Source organism: Natator depressus, chromosome 7, assembly GCF_965152275.1.
Source record: "Natator depressus isolate rNatDep1 chromosome 7, rNatDep2.hap1, whole genome shotgun sequence".
In the NCBI taxonomy this organism is placed as follows: Eukaryota; Metazoa; Chordata; order Testudines; family Cheloniidae; genus Natator; species Natator depressus.
This window is the reverse complement of record NC_134240.1, coordinates 74564763-74577180: the sequence shown is the minus strand read 5'-3', so window position 1 is coordinate 74577180 and position 12418 is coordinate 74564763. Positions and strand designations below refer to the sequence as shown.

Below are 12418 nucleotides of genomic sequence, written 5' to 3'. Positions count from 1 at the left end.
GGAATGAGGAATCTGACATGCAGAAAAATAAGATACTAAGAATGAGACACTTTGGTACTCCAAAACCACAGATAAAACTGAAGCAATGCAGATAAACAAATGCATAAATAAATTACAGAAGCACTGAAATACACATACTGATGGCAAAAGCCAACCACTGAGGTATAGGTGCTGAATCACAGGCCTGAACTGAGGTAAACACAATTAAGAAGAGCAAAGAAGGGAGCTGGCTGGAAGCAGCAAGGGCAGGGCAGCCAAAGCAGGCTTGGCACTAAAACCGATGAAAAGCTGGCACAGCAATGGGAGAGCCAAGAAACTGACCAGACGGCTGCATGGGCGAGCACCGGTGTGCCACCCCGGCTGTCCAACTCCCTGCTCTAGGCAGGGCGTGGCGCCCCGCCAGGGTGGCAGCATGGCGGGGCTCTGCCTGTACCAGGTACATGTGCTGAGAGGAGCTTAAGAGAACCGTCTCCTACGAGCCCCCCCCCCCCCACGTACACACTGGGCCTCCTCATCCCGCACCCGGAGGACGCCAGGCAGGGTGGCCCGGCGCGGGAGCTGGGGAGGGTCTTCTGAACGGCCGTCGCCCCCCGCCCTCCCGGAACCATCCGGATGCGGGGGTTGGGTGTGTCAGATGCAGACCGCCCCCAGCCCCTACGCGGAGGCCCGGCGTGGCCACACGTTCCTTCTCCCAGCGCAGGTTTGAGTCAGGGCGGGCGGGAAAAGCCGTTGAGAGAAATCGAACAGGGAAGACAGTAGCGCCCGCGCGCGCCCGCGGGGCGAGGAAGAAGAAGGAGTAGGACGGGCGCGCGCATGCTGCTTTCGGCAGCGGCTGCGCGTGCGCCGTAGCAGGCGCTTACCTCATTGTCAGCTATCAGCCCCGGCCGCGGAGCGGGCCTGACTTCCGGGGGAGGGGCCAGAGCACGAAGGACGTTGCTCGGGTGTGCGCGGAGTCCGGCCCATCCCACCCCTTAGCTGCCAGGCGCCGCCGGCTGCCGGCATTCATCCGAGACGGCGGGACGCGGAGCCCGGGCCCTGCAGGAGGAGACCGCACAGACCCCACCCCCAGATCCCATCCCTCTGGTGAGTGCGGCGGCGGCGGGGGGCGAGTGCAGCAAGACCCCTCCCCCTACGCCGGGAGTACCGGGGGGCTGGACCCTCCCCCGGGCTGCGGGGTTGAGGTCCCTTCCCCACCCCTTGGCCGGGCGTCTTGCTGTCGATGCAGCCATCCCATCTCGTGGTGCCTGGGTGGGTTGGGGCTTGGCTGTGATTTGCTGGCTGTGCCGGGGATGCTGCAGCATCACCAGGCTCCTAGGCCAAGGGGCTGTGTCATGAAAAACATGAGCCGCCTGGGCAGGAGGGAGGCTCTCTCTGCATGATACGCTAATAGCAGGGCGCAGCCTTAACCTTTTATCTTGTCTGAATGTCACTTGCAGCAGCTGATGGCTTCGCAGCGTTGACTGCTGTGCTACCTGTGCCAGAGGTGTGGCCATCGTGGGCCGCAGGGCTCTACACCAGGGCCGCCATGCCCGTTGGGGCATTCTTTGGGGGCAGCTGTAGCAGGATGATGAGTTAAAAGTAGTCTTGAGTGGTACACCGCTGCAATCACCTCTTCTCTATTTTAAACATGACTTTTTCCTGTTGCTAACACCCACGGAAACAATAGGGGAAACCGCTAGTTAAGGCCCCGCTGAAGGAAAAGAATCTGTGCAAAGTGTGAGTCTGTGAGTTTGCCTGTGAGGAGCCCTTTGTAGGGTTGGGGTCTAACATGGGAAATGCACATGCCTGAAGTAAACAACCTGAAAAAATAGATAATCTTTTTCTCTGTCTTTCAGTTTTACTCTAGGGGTTGCTTGTAACAATAACAGGAAAATGGTTTTTGGAAAGAAATAAATTCACATTCCATTAATGAGGATAAGACCTTGCCTGTATCACCCATTGCCTTTTGTAACTTCATATTCAATCAAATGTACTTTAATGTGCCAATGAACTTAGGCAACATCAAACCGTAACCTTGACTTGGAGCAGCTCAAGCTCTGTCTTCAAACTGAGGGCTTGTCTAAACTACAAAATTAGGTTGACCTTCAGGTTCTGTGGTAATTAAAACAGCCGTTGTATCCACATTACCCTCCTGCTGGTAGTGTGCGTCCTTACCAGGAGCACTTGCACTGACTGAAGTGAGGCATTGTGAGGTACTGACAGCTGGAGTCTGGGGCACTGACCGCTCCAGCTGTGTGCCAGGCAGGGGCTCAATTTGACATCAGGGAACCTACCTGCAGTGAAATTGACATTCCTGTCAGTTTCACAGCTGCTGCTATTTCACATTTCTTCTCTGATTCCTGCTTGAACTAAAAGGAATGTCAGTTTCACCGCAGGTAGACTCCCTGCTGTGAAATTGAAGCCTGTGCTGGGCTAATAGCTTGGGCTGTCAGATTTAGGGCAGGGAGTGGGGGGCACTCCCACTGGGAGCCTTGCTGCTGGTCTGATCCCCTGGAGACCGCTGCAGCCTCATGGGGAGAAGGAGAGCCCAGCTGCCTCCCAATGAGGGATTTGGTGGGGGAAGGAGAGCCCAGCCTGGGCGGTGACTGGGCTTGGGTTCTCCTTCTGCCCCTACCAATTCCTCACCATGAGTTGGCAGCAGGGCTCCGGACTGCCAGCAGGTGCTGTGAGTAATGCAGTGTCTACACAGACACACTCACCCTAATTACACTGACCTAAGTGCTATGCCTTTTGCAGAGGTGGAGTTATTAGGTCAATGTATTGGGCAGCTTACCTCGGTGGGAGCACCATTCTAGTGTAGACACTGACATAGTTAGGTCACTGAAAGCAGCCTTATGTTGACCTTACTCCGTAGCGTAGACGAGGCCAAAGATTGCAGAACTGAACGGGAACAATGCTGTGGCAGCATACTAGTGTCCAACACAGACATGAGGTAAAGAGGGGAAGACTAAAACATCATGACAGATACATGGGCCAGTACTTGAGGTAACCACTTGCCTACATCACTATGTAAAATTTATATTTAACACTTAACAAACAACATTTTCTCATCTCTTCCCATAATGAGAGAGCTAAAAATATTTTACTCGTTATCTACAATGGGTAAAAAACCCCCAAAACCTGTCAGTGGGCAAGTAGAATATTAGAAGGTTGCTCATCATAGAAAAGGGAGTGAAACTTAGACTTCGGAGCTGCAATTTGTTTATTTTGTAAAAGTTTTTTGTTTTTCGAAAACAAAAGCTGAACTCAGTGGTTAATTCACCAGCTTCAATTTGTCAGGGGTTGAAAAGAGTGCATTTGACGTATGGTTTATTGTTTAACTTGGCCTCAAGCGTGTTTTTGTGGGAAGACTCCCGTTGAAGCCGTTGAATCTCCATGCAATCATAGAGGTCCACTTGCATGGGTCAGCTTGTTGTATTGGTGCCTTAGCTCTTACCACGTATTTGCATGTTGTGTGTGAGCCTGGAGTGGTAAAATGCTGCTGCTGCTTCTACTACTAATTCTGGTGCAACATGTAAGCTTTTATTCTGGTGCATTTTTATAGAACCAAAACCCAATACAAACCATGGAAATGTTTGTAAATTCCAATAGAAACAGTTTTTAAAAAACATTCTTCTCTAGTACTTTCCATTCCAAAGTTCAGCATTATGGTAGTGTTTAGGAACCAAAAAGTTACTTTTATAAACAAAAATGAAACTAATAAACTCTTGAAATTGAAAGGTTTCAGAATAGCAGCCGTGTTAGTCTGTATCCGCAAAAAGACCAGGAGTACTTGTGGCATCTTAGAGACTAACAAATTTATTTGAGCATAAGCTTTCGCTGTAGCCTATGAAAGCTTATGCTCAAATAAATTTTAGTCTCTAAGGTGCCACAAGTACTACTGGTCTTTTTGAATTTGAAAGAAATTCAAAATGTAGACAAACAGCATGCATAGTGTAATGGATTCTGTGAAGTTAGAATTTATATATTTTAAACATTGGCTAAATATTGCAAAAGTGAGTGTCTAAAGTTAAGAACCTAGATATGGATCTGTCTGGTTATTATTAATGTAAAGAATTTAAAAACATTATTATGCTCTTTTTATCCTTTGCTCTGTCAGAGCAGATAATGAAAATTGGTTAGACAATTTTATTTTGTTCATAGTCAGTTTCATTATTAGGTTCCTACTGTTTTGGCTGCAATCATTGTAGGGTATTGTTTTGTAAATACAAATGAAAAACTACTTTGAACAAATAATGGGAATATTTTTACTTTGGAAATTTTCTTATTTTTAGTCTTTATTAAACCTTGATTTTTTTTAAAAAGCAACTCTAAATATTTATCTAAGGAGTTAGTAGTGTAGTTACCATGTTTTCTCGCCCAGAAACATGACCTCAATCTGGTCAAATCACGCTTGAGTAACTTTGTTTATGTTTAGTCCCACTAAGTGTAATGGGACTACACATGTGGGTAAGGGTTTCCAAGAATGGGGCCTAGTACTTTCAAATCTGACTCTATCCCTTTTAAATGATTAAGATACTGGGAATTCGCCACTGACAGTGAAGAGGTAGCAGAGCTTCTGTAGAACTAGAAGCATCTTGCAAAAATCATGTCTAAATAATAAAAAAAATCTTGTTTGCATAAGATAGCTAGAGTTCATATCTCTGGAAATGATAACCTTAATTTTATTCAGTGGATACATTTATTGCATATTCTACTGTGATACTGTCAATATGCTGAAGTGTAATCAACAGGGCTGTCTTTTTAACAAGAGAAAGGTATCCATGTTAGGTTTATGTTGGGTGACTCCTTGCCAAAAAGGATGGTAAGGTTATCGAATATCTAGTGGTGCTTTCTGTAATTAGGAGGCTAAAATGCATAATTTATTTTATTTCAATTCAAATAATAAAAAGATGCCTATCCAAAGCACTCTGGGCTGAATATGAGGAGAGTATAATATGTGAGAAAACAGAATGAGGGATCAGTTTCTTGAATAAACTTTGGTAACTGGTAAATTTGTCATAAAACATGTAAAGCATTTAACATGTTCATGTATGAAAGCCCCTCTTCAATATATAGTATCTGGAAGTAATTGATATAGAAAATAAAACAGTTTGGTATAGCTGATTCTCCTTAAATTAAAGTAAAATTTGAATTACAACTTAATCTTATTTTTAAAAAAGTAATATAATGGCTGACACCTGGTGTAAATTTTGCCAACACTGGTTAAAGTTACACATAGGTTGTCTGTGAAAGAATAGTATCTTGTTACATTCCAGCTGTGGGTCTGTGAAGAGGATGTTTGTTTTTTGTGGCTTCATTTTCAGTAGCCAGTCATTAAATGACTTTTACAAGTATAGAAATCTATATGTTTTGAACTATGTATAGTAGTAACCTTTTTCAATTTACATACTACTGTTAGCTTCCAAAGTAGGTTGAACATGAAACACATCTTTCGTTTTTCTATTGCAATTTTGCATATGATGCATAATGCATATTTATGCATTTGAGGTTGGAGTAGATGCACTCAAAAAAAGTATCTTGAATCAGAGGACAAAAATCTATACATATTTAGGGAATAATCTAGTTGTAAATATGGTTCAAATATAATTTGTACACAAATAGAGCTATATGCATGTGTATTTTAAATCTTGTGAATACTATTTTTGTTTTGAGTTCCTTCTGTTGAGGCACACTTTTACCTTGTTACTTAATCTGAGAGATTAAATATGCTGAGCATTTAAGAGAAATTTTTGTTAAAACCAGTGTAGTAAGCAGGAGATGGATCCTACAATAAGACTAAGAATATGGTAATTTTCTGTTAATTATCACATCTTTGCCCTGAAGGTAATATCTGGCACCTGATTCATTTTTATAGTCTGTGTTATCACAGCATTGTGTAATCTGGTATGACTGTGTGATGTTGTACAGTCTGAGTCAAACACATACAGGAGAACCTCAGAGTTCCATTCACAAGGTGTTTGTAGGTTGCTCTTAACTCTAAAATGTTTAACTCTGAACAAAACGTTACGGTTGTTCTTTCAAAAGTTTACAGCTGAACACTGACTTAATACAGCTTTGAAACTTTACTATGCAGAAGAAAAATGCTGCTTTCCCTTTATTTTTTTAGTAGTTTGTTTAACACAGTTCTGTACTGTTTTTGTTTTTGGGTCTCTGCTGCTGCCTGATTGTGTACTTCTGGTTCAAAATGAGGGGTGTCGTTGACTGGTGTGTTCATAACTCTGAAGTTCTACTATATTTGTCTTCATAGGACATAGGATGCTTACTGGCTAATAGTTAACTTTTTATTTTATTGTATGTCAGTATTTGTCTCTTAGTAACTATATTCTTACGCTTAAATAGGACATCTGTTGCTCAAACTTAATTTGGAAAATAAGTCCTGATACTGGATACAAATTACAAACCTCTGGGTACTTTCAATGTCATTGGTATTCCAAGCATCTGGTGAATCAATATGCATATCACTGCTGAGCTTTTAAATTTTTTTTTTTTTTTTTAAAATTCAGTAGTCAAAGCAGGACAAACTCTTTGTAATAATCTGAAGTCTAGTGTCTGGTGCTATCTAAGTTACTGTTCTCAGACAGACTTTTTGATATTTTTATTGGGCTATACCTTTCTGCAATGGTGGAATATCCTGAATCCTCTTCAACTTTTTTCTTTTAATTTACCACCAGGAAGGCAGTCTGAATTTTTTGTTTATATCATTTTGTAAGGCAAATCAACACATGGCTTTTGAGTGGGAATTGATGCTGACAAGTTTCTTATAGTTAGTTAATAGAAAATGTGCCTGACAGTAGAGTACAGTGTTTTTTTTCTCACAAATCTTGTGTAATGTGAGTTGATTTTGGCAATGTCAATTACTTGCTGCCAAGTCCACTTTTTAATACGACAATGTTCAATTAAACATCTTGAATTAAACTTGTTAGCTTTAGCCTCTTCTTTTAATTTTAATCCACTGTTCTATTATAGTGATGAAAAGCTTAAGGTGAACATGTGAATATATGAAAGGAAATAGAATATGTGGAAAAGTGAAGCACAAGGCACTGAATATTTAAGGTTAATCCAGTTAGCCATTAAGATGCTTGGAAAATTATCAAAAAGAATTGCCTAACCTTATGAAGCTTGCAGAGTGGATATATGCGGTGCCTGCTTATCTTGTTGCATGCCTTTTGAAAAACTTTGTAAATGAGTGGATATACTCAAAATAAAATACAAGAAAATATTGGTTATTTCTTGTTCACACACAGTATTCCCATTCCACACATTTTCTCTCTGCTATGGCAGGCTAGAAGGGAGGACCTCACTTGTGAGTCAGGAGAAATACTTGGTTTCAGCCCCTTCTTTTGTGAGAACACAGTTTAATTCTGCCTCTGCTGGTCTGCAAATTTCCTGCTCTCTCAGTGAGCACAGAAATACTTTAAACTTATTTCACTTTCGGCTCTCTTCCCTGTCTTTCCTTCCTAAGAAATTTTGTCCACTGGTCCAGTGAGAGGTTATAAATTTTTATATTTTCCTATTTTCCTATTGTGTACAACCAGTTAGGACTTGGTGGGGTCTCTGCTATCTGTGTGAAGTAACTCAACATTGCCATAGTCTCCCAAAATGGTGGATTTGTACATTTTATATAAAGACATGACAGATTGACTGGTCACAGCAATATTTGTATTCTCACAGTTCTTCTGTGTTAGAAATGCAAAATGGAGACTTGTCTTGGCAGTCATACTTTGCCCAATATCTTTGTGACATGGAATTAATTCTGGAGCTGCCATCTTTGGCAGCAGTCCATTCATGTGTGACCACCCTGATGATACTTCAGATTATATAAACCTGTTTGTCTCTTGGGATGACTCTGGCTTAAATCAGATCTGCTGGTGAGGACTTAATTCTTGGGGTGTGATTTTTGGTAAAGTAAGGCAGGCTATGGTTATACAAGATTTCCCTTTACTTGCATAAATATGGAACAAAGCTTACCTGTAAATAGGCAGCCCATGCAAGGCGTCTATTAGCGAGTGTATGTGTAGGTCTCGCATTGTGAAGGAACTCCACAGATCCTCCTTTGGCTTACTTGTGCGTCATTCCTAGTGATCAACTTTGATCATAGAAGTTAATGCTCAGTTTCCTGCATGTGCAGGGAATTTCTTCTAACCCCATACCTGTTAATTTCAGGTTTGATATCCATTTTCAATGGACTGTCTTACCAAAAGATATTGTTATCCTTATACATGACACATTCAGTGATTAAACTTCTTGGATTAGCATTCATTGCCTTATGTCTCATGACACATGGTTGTGGTCACACATCTGTATGCTACTGTGCTGAGAATAATGTTCAGTTAGCTCAGTGAATCTTAACGAAGCCCAACTATTGACTTATCCTAGAATCCTCATCCGGAACAGGCTTCATCCGTAGGAACATCCTAACTTTGTCTATTTAAATATGGCTGAATCTCTTTCAGAATTCTTCCATAATAACAAGATGTTATGCTTACCTACCATAATCATTAGGTTGCTTACCAGCTCAAAATATCGTAACATAGGAGTAATCTGACGTTTAATTAAAGCATTATTTTGTGGATTCATGCATCCGATACCATCCTTAGGTTTTTTTAGTTAATGTTCTCACTGAGACCAGACTCTCTCATTTTACAACTTGGTTAAAAAGCAGTTCTAGACTGAAAGATGACTGTAGCTCTTAAAACACTTGGAGATCCACAATCAATCTCATTAGAGCCTTATCAGTGTGCCCACTTTTCAATTAAAATGTCATTTTTAACTGTTGTCTTTGCATACATAACCTGGATTTTGAAGCAAGCTGATCTTGTTTTGTGCATGTCCATCATTTAATAAAGATTTTGCTGGCTGAACTTGGCTATCCGTGATCACTGAACAATCTTGTTGACTTCAGTGGGCTTGTGGAAGTATAACTGACTGCAATTTAGAAAACAATTTTGGTGATACAAAGTAGCAATGGAATTCTCTCGGGCATTGCAGCATGAACAGGAATACAACAGTAAACTTGCTTAATCTCACAGATGGCACCGAATACACATTAGAAGTAGAGCTATTGTGCTTTTATTATAGTTCTTCACAAACATACTTTAAGGCTGGTGTGATGCCTTCATAACAAGTAGGCCTTCCATGGACTAGCTTCTAGCAATATGAACACTGATTAAGTCCATTATTTGGTTGTGAGAAACCTGTGCTTGATAGTTATTTTATTGTGATCCTTGTAGAGCTTATTGTTAGGAACTTCCTCAAAATCTTGAAGAGTAGGAATGTATTAATAGTAGATCTTGAGGAAAAGAAATAACATATTTGTCCTTTTTTTTTAAGGTATGAAATTTTAATATTCTCACTCATGCACTAACCTTTCTTGTAGAGTAGGATTCATGCTGACTCTTGTAAATATTTTTCCTGCTCTCAAAGGTAGTAGCAGCGAAAGGGACTATTATATTTGCCCTTGTGTTTTGGAGGTGGAATGTAAAAGAGGAACATCTTTCAAAACCTCATTGCTTTGGGAGCCCCCATTTGGGTCTTGTGCTTGTTAGGACAACATCCAGACATGTGAGTCTAATACGTTTTTGTGAAAATTATTGCAGGTAATTTTTCTTAGTGATGGTCAGAATAGTAGGTAGGAAAGACTTGGGGTGGAGTATGGTATCTTTATTTAAACAAACAAAGAGAAACAATCAAGAAATGGAGATATTTAGGATTTGTTACAGAAGTCTTCCAACTTCTTGGAGATCTTTTAAATATATTTCTGTTTAACATTTCCAGACTCTTGGTTGTGTTGCTGACTAATAAACATATTATTTCTCAACTTTGATGTTTTTAAATCTGGGCTCCATTTGCTAATACCAAAATATGTTGCATTCTGCAAATCAACAGTTAAAATAGGTGAACAGAAACACTATTCTGAACGTTTCCTTGATTTTTTTTTAAATCTAAAAAAACCAATATTTGAAGCAAACATAACCAATTTCAATAAAAGTTTATCTTTAATGAGACTAGGCAATGTCATTTCTTTATCTGGCGGAGGAGAGTCGGAGATGAATGTACAAAGTTCATGTCGTTCAGTCTCAAATTACCATCTTCTTGTGTTAGTGCTGCACAGTGAACTCCAAAACTGTTTTTACAGGCTTTTTTTTCTTTCTCTTAGCTGTGAAACATATTACTATATCCTGACTTCCGTTGAAAATTTCAATCCCATTCACTTCTTGAATGTATCATTTGTAATCCTGTGTTGGAAAGGCGGCTTGTTGGATGCACCGTCATACCTAAATTCCCTAGTCTTATACTGTTCAATTATTTATGGCTCTCAACTTTTTATACATATATAAAAAGCATTCTGGCTCTGAGAACATAATGCTGCTGTATCAGTCCTGAAAAGAGAGGAGAATGGGAAGAGTCAAAAGAAGGATGTGCTGTTCTCCTCTCCCCACACCCACTTGTTCCAGCAATACCCTGAGATAATCTTTTCATAACCTGTTTGTTACGATGACCAAAAGTCCATGGTCAGTTCTGATCTTAGTTTCTTGCATATTGCTGCCATTATCTCCAGATTTCCCCCCTTCCCCCTGCATATAGGAAAAAAATCTATATACTCTGGCAGCATCTTTAGGCTGACTATTGAATTGCTGATTAAGCTTATGCACAGCTGCTGAGCCAGGGACTCTTTAGTTTATGAAGTATTAAAAATACTGTTTCACTTAAAATATCACTTACAAAAATGAACTTGTTAACCTTTTCCCTGATTGTTAATGAATGAATAGTATGTACGGTAGGACAGTTAAAGCTTGAGTACATTAAAATACAGAATTTATGTACTTTTAATGTGACCTACATTTTATCATCTGGGTCGTGGTAACTGGAAACTACAGTAAATGACATGGCTTGAGATTAATTTAACTTTGTCCTTCATTTCCATGATGGAGGCAGCAGAAACAGTAACAGGACACTTACTCTGACCATCAGTATTCCATATCATTATTTATTGTTTGTAATGCTAATTTGAACAGTTATTATGGTAATCCTGTCTACCTGTGCCATCTATTCTGTAAATACAAGATGAAGGTGATGTGAACCCCAGACTTCGACATGTCATTGTGATGGTCTTAATTTGTTAATAAGTAACTTTAAATAAGCTTTTCATTGTTGTACTGTTCCTGTTCCCTACATCTACATCTTGTCACAATCTTTTAAACAAACTTCAAGTCTGTGATGGTTCTCAGGACTGTGAGTCACCCTGTTACCTCCTGTCTCCAATGAGAGGGAGTCTCTCTTGTGGTAGCTGCGTGTCAGCTTTTTGGCACCTGTCAGCCCTTCAGCCAGTCAGGCATTCTCCTGTGGACATATGCCCGCCCTTCCTTCTCCAGGCAGTTTAGCAATAGATGTGCCTAAATCACCAAATCTCTTTGATCATTCCCCTGGGATGTCCATCCCGTGACACTGGCTACTCACAGAATTTCCAGATCCTCTGCACCCAAAGGTGTACCGTACCCTAATTTAGCAGTTTTACCTTAAACCACTGCTCCTGTAAACCACGCAGCACTTGTGAGCCTTTAAATAAACCTCCTTTTGTTTCATTATATGAAAGAATAAAGATTTAACTAGAAACCAGAGAGTGGTGGAAACATGTTCTTACAAAACAAAACAAAATCATAAAGCGTGAATTTGTCTCTACATTTATCAATGGTTTACTTTATTAGATAAAATAGATTTTTTTTTTCCTCTCCAAGTTCAGTCTGTTTAGAAGCTGGCTAGTTTATCAATAACTAGAATACAAATGTTCGTGAAAGCACCCCTTCCGTCAGGGGTTTCCCTCAGTGAATGGATTCAGATTGCCTTTCTTTACACTGTTATACTGAAAACAGTCTTTCATGTCTATTCACAGGCCGGATGAACCTCTGCCTTGTTGCAGAGTTTCTTTTCTATATTTAAGAGGCTTTGATTGTTGTTGTTTCTCACGGTTTTTCATTGACTAACTGTTCTGGGATGTGGCAAGGGTAGACCGTAGAATCTTGCATTACCTCACCAGCAGACTCGGGCGGGGTGACTTGAAGGAGCCATCATTCAGACACATTATCTCCTGGTGGCCAATTTCTACTCCAGACCATAAAGCATGTTTTTTAGTATAAATACCGTACATTATTCCTTAAATGTGTAACGCGCACATACATCTTGCAATGGCTGATCCTTGACGAGTTATGAGCTTTCTGAGGATACCTTTGCATGATACTCATTATGGAAAAATAACCTGTAAGATGTGTTTGGTGCAGTGAGTTTGTCAGGTCTGAGGTGAACGGTTGCAAGGACCAGAGGACCCTTTGCCAAGGGGTGTCCGTGGGTATGGCTCCACAGCAAAAAAAAAAAAAAAAAAAAAAACAACCCCCCAAACCCATGGCTAGCCAGTGCCAGC

General features: G+C 40.6%; 1 protein-coding gene across 9 annotated transcripts in view; it reads left to right on the top strand.

The window, feature by feature from the left end:
• The first annotated feature begins 802 nt into the window (after positions 1–802).
• The window catches only part of CCSER2 (coiled-coil serine rich protein 2), a 131075-nt gene continuing 119459 nt past the window's right edge, over positions 803–12418 (top strand). For all 9 annotated transcript variants that reach the window (XM_074958782.1, XM_074958781.1, XM_074958787.1 and 6 more), the window contains exon 1: positions 803–1083. The gene's annotated coding sequence lies outside the window, so the exon portion shown is untranslated. The remainder of the gene's footprint in view (positions 1084–12418) is intronic.